Consider the following 15634-nt stretch of genomic DNA (forward strand, 5'->3'; position numbering starts at 1 on the left):
TAACTCCTTACAAAGCAACTTCCCCTGTGTTTGCTCTACTCCATGCATGTTGTTTGTTATTTCACCTCATTGAACACATGTGACATGTGGAAAAGGGGTGTTTCAAGGACGCTGATCATTGGTGTGTTAGGTGGAACAGCACACAGACACACAAGTACAGGCAGCATAGTCATGCACACACACACGTACGCTTTCATGCACATCCCACATGACATCTTAAACTTGGATGCACTCACATATCTTAAATCATTCTTATTGTTTTAGTCGTTATACTCATGGCTATCAGACATTTTAATCTACAAACCTGTAAAATCTCATTTGCTGACCCAGTATTACCCATAATCCCGGTCTGAATTTGTCTGAGACACCACCCAATATGACTGTCTCCTTGACTCATATCTGCTTCTCTCATTTCTTAACCACATTGTTGAAACAGATGCACAAATCAGCTGTAACGTCATTGTACAGTATAACTCTTGATGATCATTTGCAAAGTTTTGAATTGAGTCTACAAACAAGATTGAAATGTGAACAACAACAGTATTTTGAGAGGAAAATTGACACATCATTACTATACATGATGGCTGTAAAGCAGTATTAAGTGAAATAACAGTCTGCTGTAAGAGGAACAGTACTTGCAACAATAAGAGTGATTTTTGAGTTTCGTTCTGAAATATTGCACCCTCCAGATGAAAAAAAAATCATGTGAAATGGCTATTTAAAAATGATTGCGGGGAAGAGAATATGATCTTCCTGCTGACAATTACTGAGATCACTATTTCTATCGCTATTTACTGCTTATGAAATCATGGAGAAATATGAAGAAGAAAGAAGTCTCAAAATATTGAAAACATTTCAAAATCCAAAACAGAAAAAAAGTTATTCAATATAAAACACACAATTTAGTAAGATCTGGTACAAGGTCATTGTTATACAAAAACTTTAGCGAAACCTATTTTGTAAATACACACTTTGCCTTTTTATGTAAGTAAAGGACTCACTCCTGAGTCATTTTGGTAATGATAACTTTGTGTCAGTTTGTGTGCAGTAATTTAAATGCTGTAATAATATGTTTATGTCATTGTCTATCATATGATACCCATTCTGTGGTGCGCTTGCATGTGTACTTCGTTCTTCCTCTGAAATGTGAAACAAAAACGAGGCAGATGGAAAAACTATTTGAAACTGTTTTATTTTGTTTAAATTGATGATAAAATGACATACAAGTTCATATAAAAGATTCAGCAGATTTTGTTGATCCGTTGCAAGGCTGCTCTCATCACTGTGTGAGTAAGTTAAAGGCCACCCCTTTCATACGGGTGTTAGTTGGGTATACTGAGATGCGTCACGTACCATGCTTTTTCCTAAAACTGGCACACTGAGTCAAACTGATGACTTTCAGGGTTTTTTTAATTACTATTATCAGTTAAGATGAAGCAATATGTTTTTTTGCTTGAATAAAAAATGAAATGACAAAAAAAAATCCTTCCTGTCGAAGTGAGAAGCTACCAGTAGTCACTGGTAGTTTCTCACTTCGACAGTATTTGACAAAAGTAGTGTCGAAAGTGCTCACTGTTGGTTAAATTTTGATAAACGTAAGAACTTATGAACATTTAGTGTAGGTATTTTATGGTGAATTGATGTTTCTTTGAACTTTTTTAAGCAGAAGTCACTTTTCCTGTTGCCTGTCATTGGAGCCTGCATATGAAGCAGTGGGTGGTCCCGTGGTTGTTGAGGGCCAGTCCCTCGCACCGGTCCCCTCCCCTCCATTCTCCTCCCTCTGCAAACCAGGAGCCCTACCCAGCTCCCTGTCCAAGCACTCTGCTCAGCCCAGAGGAGCAGCCACACAGAAAAAAAAGAAGTTAAAATCAACTTAGAGCTGAGGAGGGAGGGAGAGAGGGGTGAGAAAACGCCCTGGAAACTCGGTTGATCGAGAAATAGGAAAAGAGTGACAGAATCCCTTCAGACTGCAAAGTTGAGACTGGAAGAAGTGCTTTTTCTTGGGCTGGGGAGAAGGGGAGAGGACACGTTTTCAAGGATGCTCAAGCTGGTGTGAGGCTTCTTGGGCGCAAAGACTGCGCACAGGTAAAGATGCACTTTTTTTCTTTTCCTAGATTGAAGTGAATGTTTTTTTAAACTGTGTTTCTGAACTTTGTTGCCAGCTGTGCTTTGCTTCAAATTTAATTGTGCTGCAAAATAGAAATGAACTTATAATAACTTGGTGAAAGTTCAAACAATGAAGCTGCAAAAGTGATTAAGTTATCAGCCCAGCTGGCACTTGTAGTGAGTGTGTATCAGTGGTAAGATTACAGTGACTTTATCTTACTTTATGACATGTCTCCTGTGGTATCCTATGGTTTTTTTGAAAGGGGAAGCTTTGCTGTGGCTTTGGATTGTATTAGGAGAAAAACTGTTTAATATTAGTTCACTTTTTTTTCTGTAAACGTGCAAAGTGGCAGTGATTTTGTGATTATCATCAAAAGTTTTAAATGATGATTTTAGATAGAGTATAGGTCATAGTGGGTGTGTACGCACAGCTACCACACAAATGCAGAGGCTTGACTGTAGTTGCGCACTTCAGTTTTCCTTTAACTGCAGCACAAAGGTAGTTATTCAAGGTGTATATGAAGGCTAAACCCATTCTTTTAATGAGAATATACTGCATCTTCATATGGTTTTAGACAGTCCCTTTAGAAATAAAGAGGTAACACCCAAAATCAGTCTATTTGTAGAAATTTTATTATGTCGCAACTTGATTTTTTTTACACACGTAATCCCAAATATTTGGGATATAAAACTCTTTTACAGCCCTGGATTATCTCAGACATTAGATGAAAGTTGAATGAAAGAAGCACTGGAAAGATATAATGTTATCTTGTTTGTTATCAGGTTTTTCCTTTATATATCCAAATAATTTTTTGGTGACTTGCAAGTTTAAAAAGCAAAGGTTCTTCCCTATAGCCTGCAGTGACAAGCTTGGGTGTGGACGCCTCTCCTTCACCTCGCTCCACACCCCTCCTTTTTTCTCCCTCTCTTCTTGCCTCGCTGTCTCCTCACTGAGGCACACCCTTTACGCCCCCCCCAAAAAAAGAGAGAGGAAAATCTCCATACATGAGGCGTCTCAGTGGGGTTCGCTAAGTACATCCAGACTCCTTTATCATAACTTTTTCTCTGCTTATCCTCAGTTGTACTGTGCCATATAATTATATATACTCATAGAGAGCAATGGAAATCTCATATTGCTGTCTTTTTAATGTAGTCTGGTTTTGATGAATGAGACTGACTTGTCTGAGGGTCCTTGGTATGATATGAGTCAGTGTTTGAACAAGGCATACCACCTCTCCAGCTATACACAAGCGTTACGCAAGAGAATGTTTAAAAACTATCACTGCTGCTTTGTACTGAGGCATGTATGTTTTTTTTTTTTATGACTGGCTTCTTAAAGTTTTGGGCATAGCGAGATTTCTCCTCTTTCTTTCTTTTACCTTGGCTCTCTTAACCTGGGCTTTCGGCCAGGGTGTGCAGGGGAGGAGAGACGTGGGGAGAGGAGAAGGAGGGAACAAGACGGGGAAAGAGAGTCAGGGAGTGAGTTAGTGAGGGGGGATGGGCGGGGCGGGGGCGAGGAGGGGAGTAATGGAATGTAGTGGTTTGGAAAGACAAGCTAATTGAAACCAGGTTTGAGGCATACAGGGGGAGCTAAGACTTCGCACATTTGGAGAAAGAGAGAAATACATTTTATCTACCCAAAAGTTGAGGGATGTAACGTTTTCTGTTTGACTTAAGCACGTATTTAAACATAAACGGCATCTTTCAAGGTGTGGTTCCAACTTGAATAATCACATAGTGATAAACTGTATTTGTTCATATTGAGGAAATAGCAGATAATAATCAAGACCAGACATAATCCCTTGTTGAATCATGATTGAAAGTCAAATTTCAACTGTGTGTATGGTTGCCTAGCCTCCACAGCCCTCTCCTGCCACACCCAAAAGTCATTTCAGTGGAGTGTTCGAGGGAAAGCTGCTTTCTGCTTTGCTCTGCACAGTTGTTTCTACAATATGCAGTTAACTCATGTTGAGTGCACCACAACTGTAAATGTCTGGCATTGCTCAAATTGCTCTTGTCAAGGTGATTGACTGTGACACAGACTGCTTGAAGAGCAATATGGTGACACAGGGCAAAAAGGTCCTTAGGTCGTAGGTTGTCATTTAAGCTATAGTATGTTAAGTGTTCTTAAATTTAAAAAAATCATGTTTTACCTGGTGATAATGTTGTGAAGTATTGTTTTCCATATGTTACTATAGGTGCAGAGTTTTGCTCCAAGTAGGGCAAGGGCTTATACAAACAGCTAATATATATGGAACATATATTTCAAGCGCTGACATTTTGAGAACTGGTTCTTGACTGCCTACAGCTAAAACACTTGTCGGTCTTGGCTTGGGGCGGATACTGTTTGTTTAAATACTGGAACTGTCCAGCAATGCAGCAGCACAGAGGCTACATTATGTTGTCACCTGAAGCAACATAAGACTTGGAATTCTAAAAACCACGCTGTGAAATTTTGAAGCAGCTTTATTAATCAAATCTTGCTCTATCATTGTAGCTAATTTTTACAGTACACAGTGCCACTCACGCTGATTTTGTTGCACTTGCCATCCATGTGACAAACAGCATCTTTACTAGCCTAAAGACGAAGGACATGCCTTATGACTGTTTGGAGTTTTAGCTCGTATATGTCAAGGTATTTATCACAGCACTCCACCAGAAGAATACATTATGTATTCTTTCCCTGTTGACTGGCAGGACAGATGAGACAAGTGGTGTTACTCAGCTGTGCCAGTGTTAAACGGAAAGAAACTGGTCTCTAGCACACTTCCTCTGCCATTTCCTCATGGGTTTGTTGAGTGGGTGGTTGGAAGTAGGGACAGCGTGGGGGAGGCAAAGAGAGCGAGGTGGATATAGTGAATAAACTGAGAGAAGGGATGGTGATTACAACCAAACTATAGCTTATTTTTTCACACTTAGTATTCATTTAGAAGCTAAGTTAGACTCTTGGATGTCCTGAAGCTCCCATGGACTCACTAAAGTCCCACCCTAGAGATGGGTTAAATAAAACAATAGCAAATTTGAAGATACACAACTGTTCCAGTGAGGGAAATTTAGTTTTTTCCAGCTGCAAGTAAACATCCAACTGTAGTGTGTGATTTTAGAAAGTCTTTCTAGGTAATCTACCCAGCAGCCACTCCCTTCTCATCCACCCAGTGCTGGTTTGGAATGTTTCAGCATGCCCTCAGTATGCTCTGTGCAGCGTCTATGATTAGCATTGCTTCCCTTGTTGTTGAGAAATAGTGATTTGAGAGAAATGATGAGACAGTCATCACCGGTCACACGTAATACCCCTGATAGTCACACCCATGCATATGCTGTTTCAGATTGTTTATTATAACTTGCTTAGAATTTAATAAGGGTGTGAATAATTTTTTCCTGATAAAGCAAGATCATAGCCAGACATCTTTGATATGAAACTGTCAAAAAAACAATAAAACTTATGTAACTTGCTGTACTGCACGCCCTACCTGTCCCCCACTACTGTCTGACCTAAACCCCAACCCCCACAAAAGCTGTTCAGTTTCTGTGAATAAGGAATGACATGCAGCATCTGTTACAAAAACTATTTGGAATGAGGTGTCCAAAATGTCAGAGCAGCAGGGCTTGGAATGTAAATTTAGAAATACATTCAGCTTTGTTTAGGTTTTCTTTATCTGGCAAGATACCCAAGGATGGCACTCCTCGCAATCCAACACTCTCTCTCTAAACAACTCTGCACTACTCTGGTGTGATCTACATACTAAGTATACATACAGAGTACATATCCCCATGCTGTGCTTATGCCTTAAGTTCTACAGCTATGGAAGTCTTATTTCTATATATACATTCTTCTGCTATGGTTGCCGTCTAGCCCTCCTCTTAACCTTCTTGTCTCCTGCTCCATGAATGGACTTGCATTTGTTCTTGTTCAAACAGCAGCTGTGGAAGACAGAAACAAATCCTGACTAAATTGCCAAACTAAATTGAGTTGAAGTTGGGCAGTTACATAGTGTGGCCTAGATAAAGTTGCTATGGTTGTCTGTAAACCTCACATGATGTGTTATATTTGTGGTATAACTGTTTAAACTTCACTATCCGTCTTTCTCATTAGCTCTTTGTAGTGTAACTAGTTATGCCAGTTCAAACATTTGCATCTTTGGCTCGGTTGATCTGTACATCTCTTTGCAGAAGAATTGCAACTCTGCTTCTCTACATCCTATGTTTTTTACTTTATTATCTGCTCATTATTTTTGGTTCTGAAACTGCCCCAAAGTACCAGCCCAGGATCACTTCTCATTTCAGTCCTTTCAGAACTTACGTCATCACCAAAATGTTTTGTTTCATTTTTGCAAAAATGCTGCTGTTTTTTTCTTTTTCTTGTATAGCCCAATATTACATACGTTGTCTCAGGGGGCTTTAGAGACCAACAATAGCAACTATTCCTGACACAGCAAAAGTTCTCTAGGAAGACAAGGAAAAACTCCCCTAAAACATTAGTGTATAAGGAAAAAATGGAAGAAACCTCTGGAGAGGAAATTCAAAGAGCGAATCTTCCACCCTGGATGTCTAGGGATGCAATAGAAAACAATGAGACATAATAGGATGAGTTATCTGTAACTTACTGCCTCATACTGTATATTAACTTTCTTTGACTGAACATGAGGCTTAAAATGAGATTTACATGGAAATCAAGGCATAGTGGAAGTTCACTTTTAATGCAACCTCTGCTCTTGTTTGTGATCTCGTAAAAACAAGAGAAGAAAATTTTAAGAGTATTCTTCAGTTTTTCCATTTTGTGTACGACTCCTGCCAAAGTCACAATGGTTTAATCAGCAGCAGGCCAAGTTGGCGTCAGTGGGCAGGCTTTGGTCTTGTGCAGGACTTGTGGTTTGGTTTAGGGCAATGTGGACTATGGAGTGCAGAAAAGAACCATTTATTTTGACGCACATTCCTTTTATATGTGTCACACATGCATGTCCTATCTGCATTTTTTGAGGGAAGAGTGAACCTAAACTGGGGCCTGCTGTGTCTCTCAGTATCCTTCCTTTTGTGTTTGTTGAACTTGTTGCCTCAAACTACAATGGAGTGAGAGGAACAGGGAGTCTACTCTGTTTTGACAACAAGACTGATTTGGTCACTGCTCCTCTCTCCCTCTTTCCTTATCTGCACTGAGGCCTTTTTATTTGCTCATAATCAAATCTTATCACTCGCCAGCACCGCTGTGTCTTATTCCCACACTGCTGAGCTTTAATCATTGTCACACTGCTCCTGTTTTCCGTTTACCAAATTGATTGGATTGCACTCAACCTGATGGATTGACTGAAGCCACTTTGATCAGTTTCCAGAGTGCTGTGACCCACTTAAGCACAAACTATAACAGTCAAACAGTCCAGGTATGTGCCCTCAAGGCATGAAAGAAAAGATAAGGTCTGGAGCTGGGTGAAAACGGATGGCAGAGAGGTGTAAAGTGCTGTTTGGTGCATCAACCAGGTGCAGTTCCTGGGTGGGTGGGTCCTCAAATGATGATCATAATGATAGTGAAAAGGGGATCCCTTTAGCCGACCCAGTGTTTCTCCTCAGTTATCATTTGAGAGTGTGTGTCAGTGTGCCAGTAAAATGTGCATATCTGACTGAGTGTGGTGTTCTTGTTTATTTGAGCAGAACCTGGAGGTTGGGGGTGTGGTGGACTGACTACAGGGGGGTTGGGCACTCAGGCTGGGTGCAGGGTGGGCGACATAGAATGAAGTTAGAGTCAGAGTCAGAGAGAAAAAGGACATTTCTTTGGAGTTAGTCACCGTGGGGAGAGGCTGGGCTCACTTCCAGCTGGCCCAACGGCTCTTTGAAGGAATGTGTGTGACTGGAGGCCTGGGTGGGGCCGCGCACTGAGCTGTTCCCTATGCAAGTAGTGCACAGAGGCAAAGCGATGTGATCCACCTCGTGGCGTGGTGTTTCTACTCCTCAACACACCTTGTGTTTTTATTTGCTTTCCCCTCTGTTGGTAACCACACTTCACCTTACTGTGCAAGCCCTGCTGTCTGTTTATGAGTGTGTGTGTGTGGTCTCACCAAACTATTAAGAACAGAAGGTGGAGCACCCTCTTCCTTATCTTTTGAGTTTGTGTACTCATATATGGGCATTGCAAAAAAAATACAATATTTCTTTTTTACAGTACATATCTGGGAGTCATAGCAAATCCCATTCATCAACAAATCTCACACAAACAAGTCATAAGCATTTACCCACATCAGTGATCGAGGCCACATTGCTACTTTTACCTTTGTCTTTAATTCAGCCCTTCACCTGAATTACCCCCAACATGGTGGTCTGATTAATAAGTCTGTGTAACAAGAGTATGGGCTAGAAAGTGTACACAGCTGCTGAACTGCAAGTCTCCCTACACAAACATAATGACAACCACATATTGGCTGGCATTTACCTTGGCTATGTGCCATCTATTTTAGTAAAGCCCCCCCTTCAAAAAGACAGTCAACAACAATGAATGTCTTTGGCAAAACTTTAAAGAGTTTTACAAGTTTTGCACCAATGTCACTAGTGTTAAGGAGCATGTTTACTCACTTTCTCTCTATTGAATTTACTGTTTAGCATAGGTATTTGAAGCCTGACTGTTAAGAAATGTTTTCAGTCTCACAAACACAGTTATTTGGCATAATTTTCACTAAAGTAATGAGCAGTTTAGTTTATTGAACATGGGGGATTGGGTAGGGGGAGGTTAATGATGGGCTTTGAGAGGCTGTCTCTGAAGAATTTTTCTGAGGGACATGTTCCCGCCGGTATATGCCTGTCTGTACACATCAAGTCTGGTTATGTTTGTACTAGGACTAACAAAGAGAAGGCTTTGTTTCACAATATGCCAGTAGGTTGAAGCAATAATACTTGTAAGTCCAATAAGATTTTTGGCTAGCTGCAGCGGGTAAAAGTAAAATTTATTTTTGGCATGCAAAATAATACTTAGAATCCAATTTATAGCTATACCGACTTATATGTCTGCTGATTTCTGGATCAGCCATCATTATTGGCAGTCCAGTCTTGGACTGCCAATGATGATGGCAGTCCAAGATTCCTCTACAACTGGATTTACTTCTTTTCAACTCTCAGTTTCAAATTCCATCAAACTGAACTGGATTCTTGAAAGGTAGCATGCTAGTGTGTCTGTCTATCTCCTCCTTTCACACCGAACAAGTAGCTGGATTTATTGACTTAAAATGAGTGTTTTGTATCATTACCTGCCAGGATCAATATGCTACGATTGGTTAGGTAATTATTAAAGCCTCTGAAGGCTCTGGTTGGTCATGTAAGGTCTGAGCATGGACATAACACTGCATGCCTTAATGCAACAATAACAAGAATGAGAGTAATATGTTTCATTATCTGTTAAACATGCAGCTGAAACATTGTATATTATTGCATTAGATGATTCATTAAATCTAACCCACTATTCTTGTAATTTAAGTCATTTTTAATCATGTTAAGTAAATCCTAACCTTGTTTTTGTTTTTCTGTCAACAGAAGTCAAGAATCGAAAAACCGAAGCATCAGACTGAAGCCCTTGGCTTTGCTTGAGCAATCCGAGGTAAGTGTCCTTTCACAAAATGCATAAAAAGATTCACATAACACGTGTTACTGGTCAAACAAGGGAAAGACAACGAAATTTCTTATCATCCATCACTCCACTCCAAGGCCATCTAGTCAGTGTCACCTCAGAACAGCGTTTTATTATGTGGCCAGACACCAAACCTCTGTTGGAATGTTTGTTGCAAAGCCTCCTTTGAACCTGGAAGGTCATGCCACTGCAATTCTACTGTGAAAGGCCTGCCTTGTGGAAACCTGACACTTGGTTGCTTCTGCTCCCTGTGCCTTCTCTTTGCACGCCTCTTTCCTCCCCCAGCGACCACCTGTTCCGCTCGAACCCCTTTCCCCTTCTTATGAAACAACCCTGTCAAAAGCCCGCCAACCTCAAGCTGTTTTAACTGTTTGTAGCCGGCAGCTGTGGACGAGTTATTCATTTTGAGTGGAGGGAAAACTAGTAGACGAGGCGATCCCAAACCCAAACTGTATGCAGCCCCTGATGGCCAGTGACAGACCATAAGATAGACATACACCGAAATGCTCTGTGGTTGCACTCTAGCTAACAGAGGCTTTTGTCTGGCTGGTTGCCCCACACCCCCCTTGCTCAACACACATACCAGGCCATAATAAAACATGGTAGATAGACTAACTCGTCTGCCCCCCTTTACCCTCATTTTCTCTCTCTCTCTCCCTCAAAGCTTTTTGGAAAAATCTAATTTTGTGTGGTCTTCAAATATGCTTTTGATGACATCACTAATCAAATTTAAGAACATGTGACACCAGGAATGTCACTCTGAGGCATGTCAGATAGTGAAATGAAAGGGAAAGAATAGAGGACTGCTTGATTGTCATGTTGCCTGATAGCTTTGAGTCACAGACTGCCTGCCTGTCTTATGATCCCAAGAACAGAGGCTTACTTATGAAGCATCTGTTTACAACACAATCCATATCTAATCATATGATTCTTTTGGATCATATTAATTGTTCAACTGATATCATTTTCAAGTTAAGGCATATTCTAAACTTACCCCAAAAAGGGAAATTCTGATAAAGATTGAGGAGGAAAATTGAAGTCTTCCTGTAAATATTCAGGATGTTCTATGCACAGTGTGGTGCTGGAAGCTTCTGAGGAGATTCTTTGGTGATAGCCCTGTATTTTCATTTCTACTTGGCTGTTTTCTTTCCCCCTCTGCACTGTTAACTCATAGGCTAACATTCCACAGAGCAGTTTCACAACCATTCCTTTCCCTTTCTCACTCACTTTCATTTTTTTTTTTTTTTTACCATTTCCTCTTCTCTCCATCTCAACCACCCCCTCACCCCTACCTCCTCCCTCTTTCTAAGTTTCTTCCTTCCCTTCTCTATTGCTGTGAGCCTCAGCTCCTCCCTGCAGTTTGCTGCCAGAAATATGTCAAAGCTGTGAGAACAGGGACGGCCCAAATAGTTCACTCTGGACCATGGAGAGTCTCAGAGCGAGGATGAAATGTGGGAGGAGGAAAAGAAGTTTAAATATGAAAAATAATTACATATGAAAATAGATGAATAGAAAGAGAAAGTAATAGAGCTGTGTCCAGAGGTTAGCCTTTTTGAGTGAGGGATGGAGAAATGAATAAAAATATTGTTTTCGCTCTCTTGCTCTTGGGGAATTTTTGTGAACACATGAATGTTGCCTTCTCCCTCCCTTTGTGAGCCTTTTTTTTTGTAAATACTTAATCCAGCAAATGATAATATCTGCCTTGTTTGAGAGTTAAAATGCTTTGTCTTCATTGTCCGCAAAGCAATGTCAACAAGCCCTAAGAAGCATGTGGAAGAAAAAAAAAATACCTCAGTGAGGAAAACCAAGATCATGTGAAAAGTTTGTCAGCTATTTTTGTTTGCTTTCATTGACTGCATGAAGTGAAGAGGTTGATGTGTAAAATGAGCCGCATTGTGACTCATGGGGAAAACACAAATTCCTTTGGTGCAGTCCAAATGCACTCAGTCTGGGATCAGAAGGGCCTGGTTAAGATACTATAACTGGCAGTGTCAGTTGACCTGAGTAGAATTTGATCTACAGAAGTTAATTGGGTGAAGCTGGGTTCTTTGGCACTGCAAACTGCCTTGTTTGTCCCCTCTATACTCACACATTTCAGCTGTGTTTGATGCATATTTGGCAGATAATGTAAGGCTTGGGGTCTTAATAGATTCATGTTACAAGCCTCAGTCAAGTCACACTGACAGACACAAAGAGATAGAAAGAGATAGTAGGCGAGGAAGAGAGAGAGAGAGGGAAGAATATCAGGTTGTAGATGCCTGCGGGTAGTTGGCGTCATCTTTGGCACGAACACCATTCCTATCCCTGGTATTATCACTCTCAGTGGCCCTGGCCCTTGTTATTCAGTCCTGAGAGTCTGCAAACTGCTATTTTAGAGACAGGGGTTAATATTACCTCAAAGCATTGCATACATTTTCCAGTATTCCCAGTCATGCAAGACCAGTCTATTTATTGACTTGTGTTAATTGGTGTATTGCTTGTTATGTGCCCTTGGACTGGGTCCAGCAAACTAGGGAGAGAAGTATACAAGTCACTTGGTATTGTAAACTTTCTCACATGCCTTAACTTTCACAACTTTCAGCTCTGTTAATTTTAGTTTTATGATCTTTACCTGCACAGAAATCTTCATCTGTTCTGTTTTCGGTGTTTTTTCATTAATTTGGATATTGTACAACGTAACGGTTGATGTCCAGATTTTCAGACAGAGAGGAAAAATGAGATTTTGTTAAAAAGTGACAAACACACATTTCCCAAAAACATCTCTGGGTCTGTCTCTAATGTAAAGTCATTGTAGCATATCCAACTATTGTTACTGTGCATGGCACAAAACTAGCAACATGGTGATATCTGATACACGACCTAAATAAAAAATTGTAACTATAGCCTACAATTTAAATGGTTACGATACCATTATGTTAAGAGACAAACAGGTCAACAGTCAACAGTCACAAAGAAAAACATGCACCACCTAGATTGTCTGACATCCCACTTAACTAGCCAAAACATCGGTGTTGTCTTCTTCTAACTTTCTCATCTGTTCAAAATACTTTATATTGGCAGGGGGCAAGAGTGGCAGATGGCCGTTGAGGGAATGATGCATATTACCGACCCTTTGGAAACAGCTGTTTCTTTATCTTTGCCTCAGGTTCCTCTTGTTCCCAGCAACTTGTTATCTTACAGAGCAGTCTGGCAGCTTCAGCGAATGGGGAAGGGATTTGTGGCTTACTGGTTTAGTTATGTTATTTACAGTGGTGATAAATAATTTGTGCAATGAAAAACATTTGTAAGTGTGGTTTTAGTAATATCTCAGACTGACAATATTCTGTCAGATAATTTTGAAAAACAGAGAATGTGAAGCGATTTGTTACAATTTTTTTTTTCTTCTCAGTCATAGTTTTTCCTTAAAAGAGAAAGTCTTTATTCAGACCTTAAATTGATCTGTCTGATCACATGGAAATCTAGCTTTACAACTAAAGTTCCATCAACATGTTAGAGGCTAGTTATGTCAGTTTCTTATGTGTATACATGTGTTATCTTGTTATATATTCAAGTGTGTATGAATTACATGATCTCTCATGGCTTGTTATGTGTTACAGTATCTGAAAATCTGACTACTTGATGTCACCTTAAATAATTGTCTTGGAGGAGGCCTACTTATCTTGGGGTAAATTTTAAGCCAAGACAAGCCCAGTGAATGGCAATAGATGACACAAACAAAGAACGGCACTCATAAACCAACTGCAAAGGCATAATTACCCCCCCCTACACACACACACACACACACACACACACACACACACACACACACCCACCCTTTTTGCTGACCACCTAGAAGTTGTATCTTGCATTGCTCTGAATAGGTATTGAGGGGATTGATAAAGTCATTGAAATTCCTCACAGTCCCTTTCCTAGTTCGTCTCTGGTTGTCAAGTCCACCCCATAACAACACAGACAAACAGTCAGCACCATGACTCATATCCTGTTTCTTTTGTGCTGTCCCATGGATAGGCTTTTGCCACTTATATTGTTTGGTTAGAGGCAAATAGACAGTTTGCTGAAACCTACTGAATGGCTGTACATTTTTGATGTGGTAAGCTGCACCAGGCAGTTGAATGATTGTCTCATTAAAATGACTGTTGTGAATTAAGCTTTTTCAGTGTCTCATGGTGCAATATCATTCAACAGAATTGTGTCAATACTGTCAAATATTGACTGGTAGCAGTTGGCATGATCAAATCAAATGTTCAAACACTGGATGAAAACACAGCACATTGAATGACTATGATTTTTAGAGGAAACTATTTACAACAGTTATCTGTGTACAGCTTTTCTAATGAATTTTCACAGATTATTATTTAGATTCTCTTTAGTCAGAAAGTCCTCTGAACACTGAATTGTTGGTTCATGCATTGAATCATTAAATTTCTGGGTGGCTACAGTTCAGGTGGTTGAAAGCATAGTCTGTTAATGTTAAGCTTGGTGATTTGGACTATGTGTCTTCACGTCTATGCAAAGAGTCTTTAAGCAATGTGAGTCTTTAACGCTGAACCCCTTATGTGTGTGTATGTTGGAGAGAAAATGTAATTCACTTTGGACACAAGTGTCTGCCAAATTAATGTAGTGTGGAAACATGCAAACCATTGCTGGCTTGGTAGAGACACATGGCTCAGGCAGCCTTGTGTAATTAAAAGGGTGGTTTGTGGAGAGTTTGGTATCAATTAAACAATTGGTTGTCTGTTCCAAAGAGGAGAGTAGGTAGGACTAGTCGGCATGTTTGAAAAGGCAGGTCTGAGATTGATATAAACAAACCATACAATCGTGACAACTGCAACTGAGTTTACTTCAGTGCACAAAAAGACAGACAGTAATAGAAAAGTTAAAGGACCAATGTGTAGGATTTAGTGGCATCAAGTGGTGAGGTTGCAGATTGCAATCAACTGAATACCCCTCCCCTCCCCTTAACCCCTCCCTTTCAAACATGTAGGAGAACCTACAGTGGCTGTGAAACTTGTGAAAAATGCAAAAGGCCCTTTCTAGAGTCAGTGTTTGGTTTGTCCATTCTGGGCTACTATAGAAACATGGCGGTGCAACATGGTGGGCTCCGTGGATGAGGACCCACTCCCTATGTAGATATAAAGGGCTCATTCTAAGGTAACGAAAACACAACAATTCTTATTTTCAGATGATTATACACTAATTAAAACATACTTATGAATATTATATTCCATTTCTGCCAAATCATTCCCCTAAATCTTACACACTGGTCCTTTAAGCATGTCTGTTAATTGGCTTGATATGAACTGATAGAAGTAAGGTGAATTATTGCGACATTGTTTGCTTACTCAAATGGATTGTTTGCTTATTAAAAGGATCCAGAATTGTGCCCAGCGATATCTAGTAAGGTCTAATGACCACACCCAATAAGTAATATATGTGCTTTTGTAATGCTGAATACACTTTAAAGATGAAAAAGGTGGATAGTGTGCACATTCAACCCTAGGTGTAGGTACAGGTGCAGGACAAAAACAGCAACAAGGAAAAGGAGGGGATGACCGTACACTGAAATTTACAAGCTCCCAATTATTTATTGCATCAGTTCAATGCAATGTGCAAGGTCCTAATTAGGCAAAAACTTTTTGCCTTTTTTGCTTGAAGACCTTGGAGATAAAAATGTTGCAATAAATACTTGGAGGCTTGCAAATTCCAGTGTGCAGATAGCCTCTCCTTTTCCTACACCTTAAAGGTGACTAACTTTGTGATGCAGTGGTAATCATGAATACAACTACAGCAATGTAGATTGAAACTGATATTTAGCTGCCACTAATAAACAGAATAAGAAGTTTGATGGGCATTGTGTGCATGAGCAAATACAAATATATACTTGGTTTAGTATTAGACTACCTTGTAAATGTGAGTTGTGTTTGT

The 15634-nt window shown here is 40.0% G+C and overlaps 1 protein-coding gene across 1 annotated transcript in view; it reads left to right on the top strand.

Moving 5' to 3' along the window:
• Positions 1–1818: 1818 nt before the first annotated feature.
• ahnak (AHNAK nucleoprotein) overlaps positions 1819–15634 on the top strand; it is a 35075-nt gene continuing 21259 nt past the window's right edge. Inside the window, exons 1-2 of the mRNA XM_067599408.1 lie at positions 1819–2085; positions 9616–9679. The gene's annotated coding sequence lies outside the window, so the exon portion shown is untranslated. The remainder of the gene's footprint in view (positions 2086–9615; positions 9680–15634) is intronic.

The sequence above is a fragment of the Thunnus thynnus genome, chromosome 9 (genome assembly GCF_963924715.1).
Source record: "Thunnus thynnus chromosome 9, fThuThy2.1, whole genome shotgun sequence".
Taxonomy (NCBI): Eukaryota; Metazoa; Chordata; class Actinopteri; order Scombriformes; family Scombridae; genus Thunnus; species Thunnus thynnus.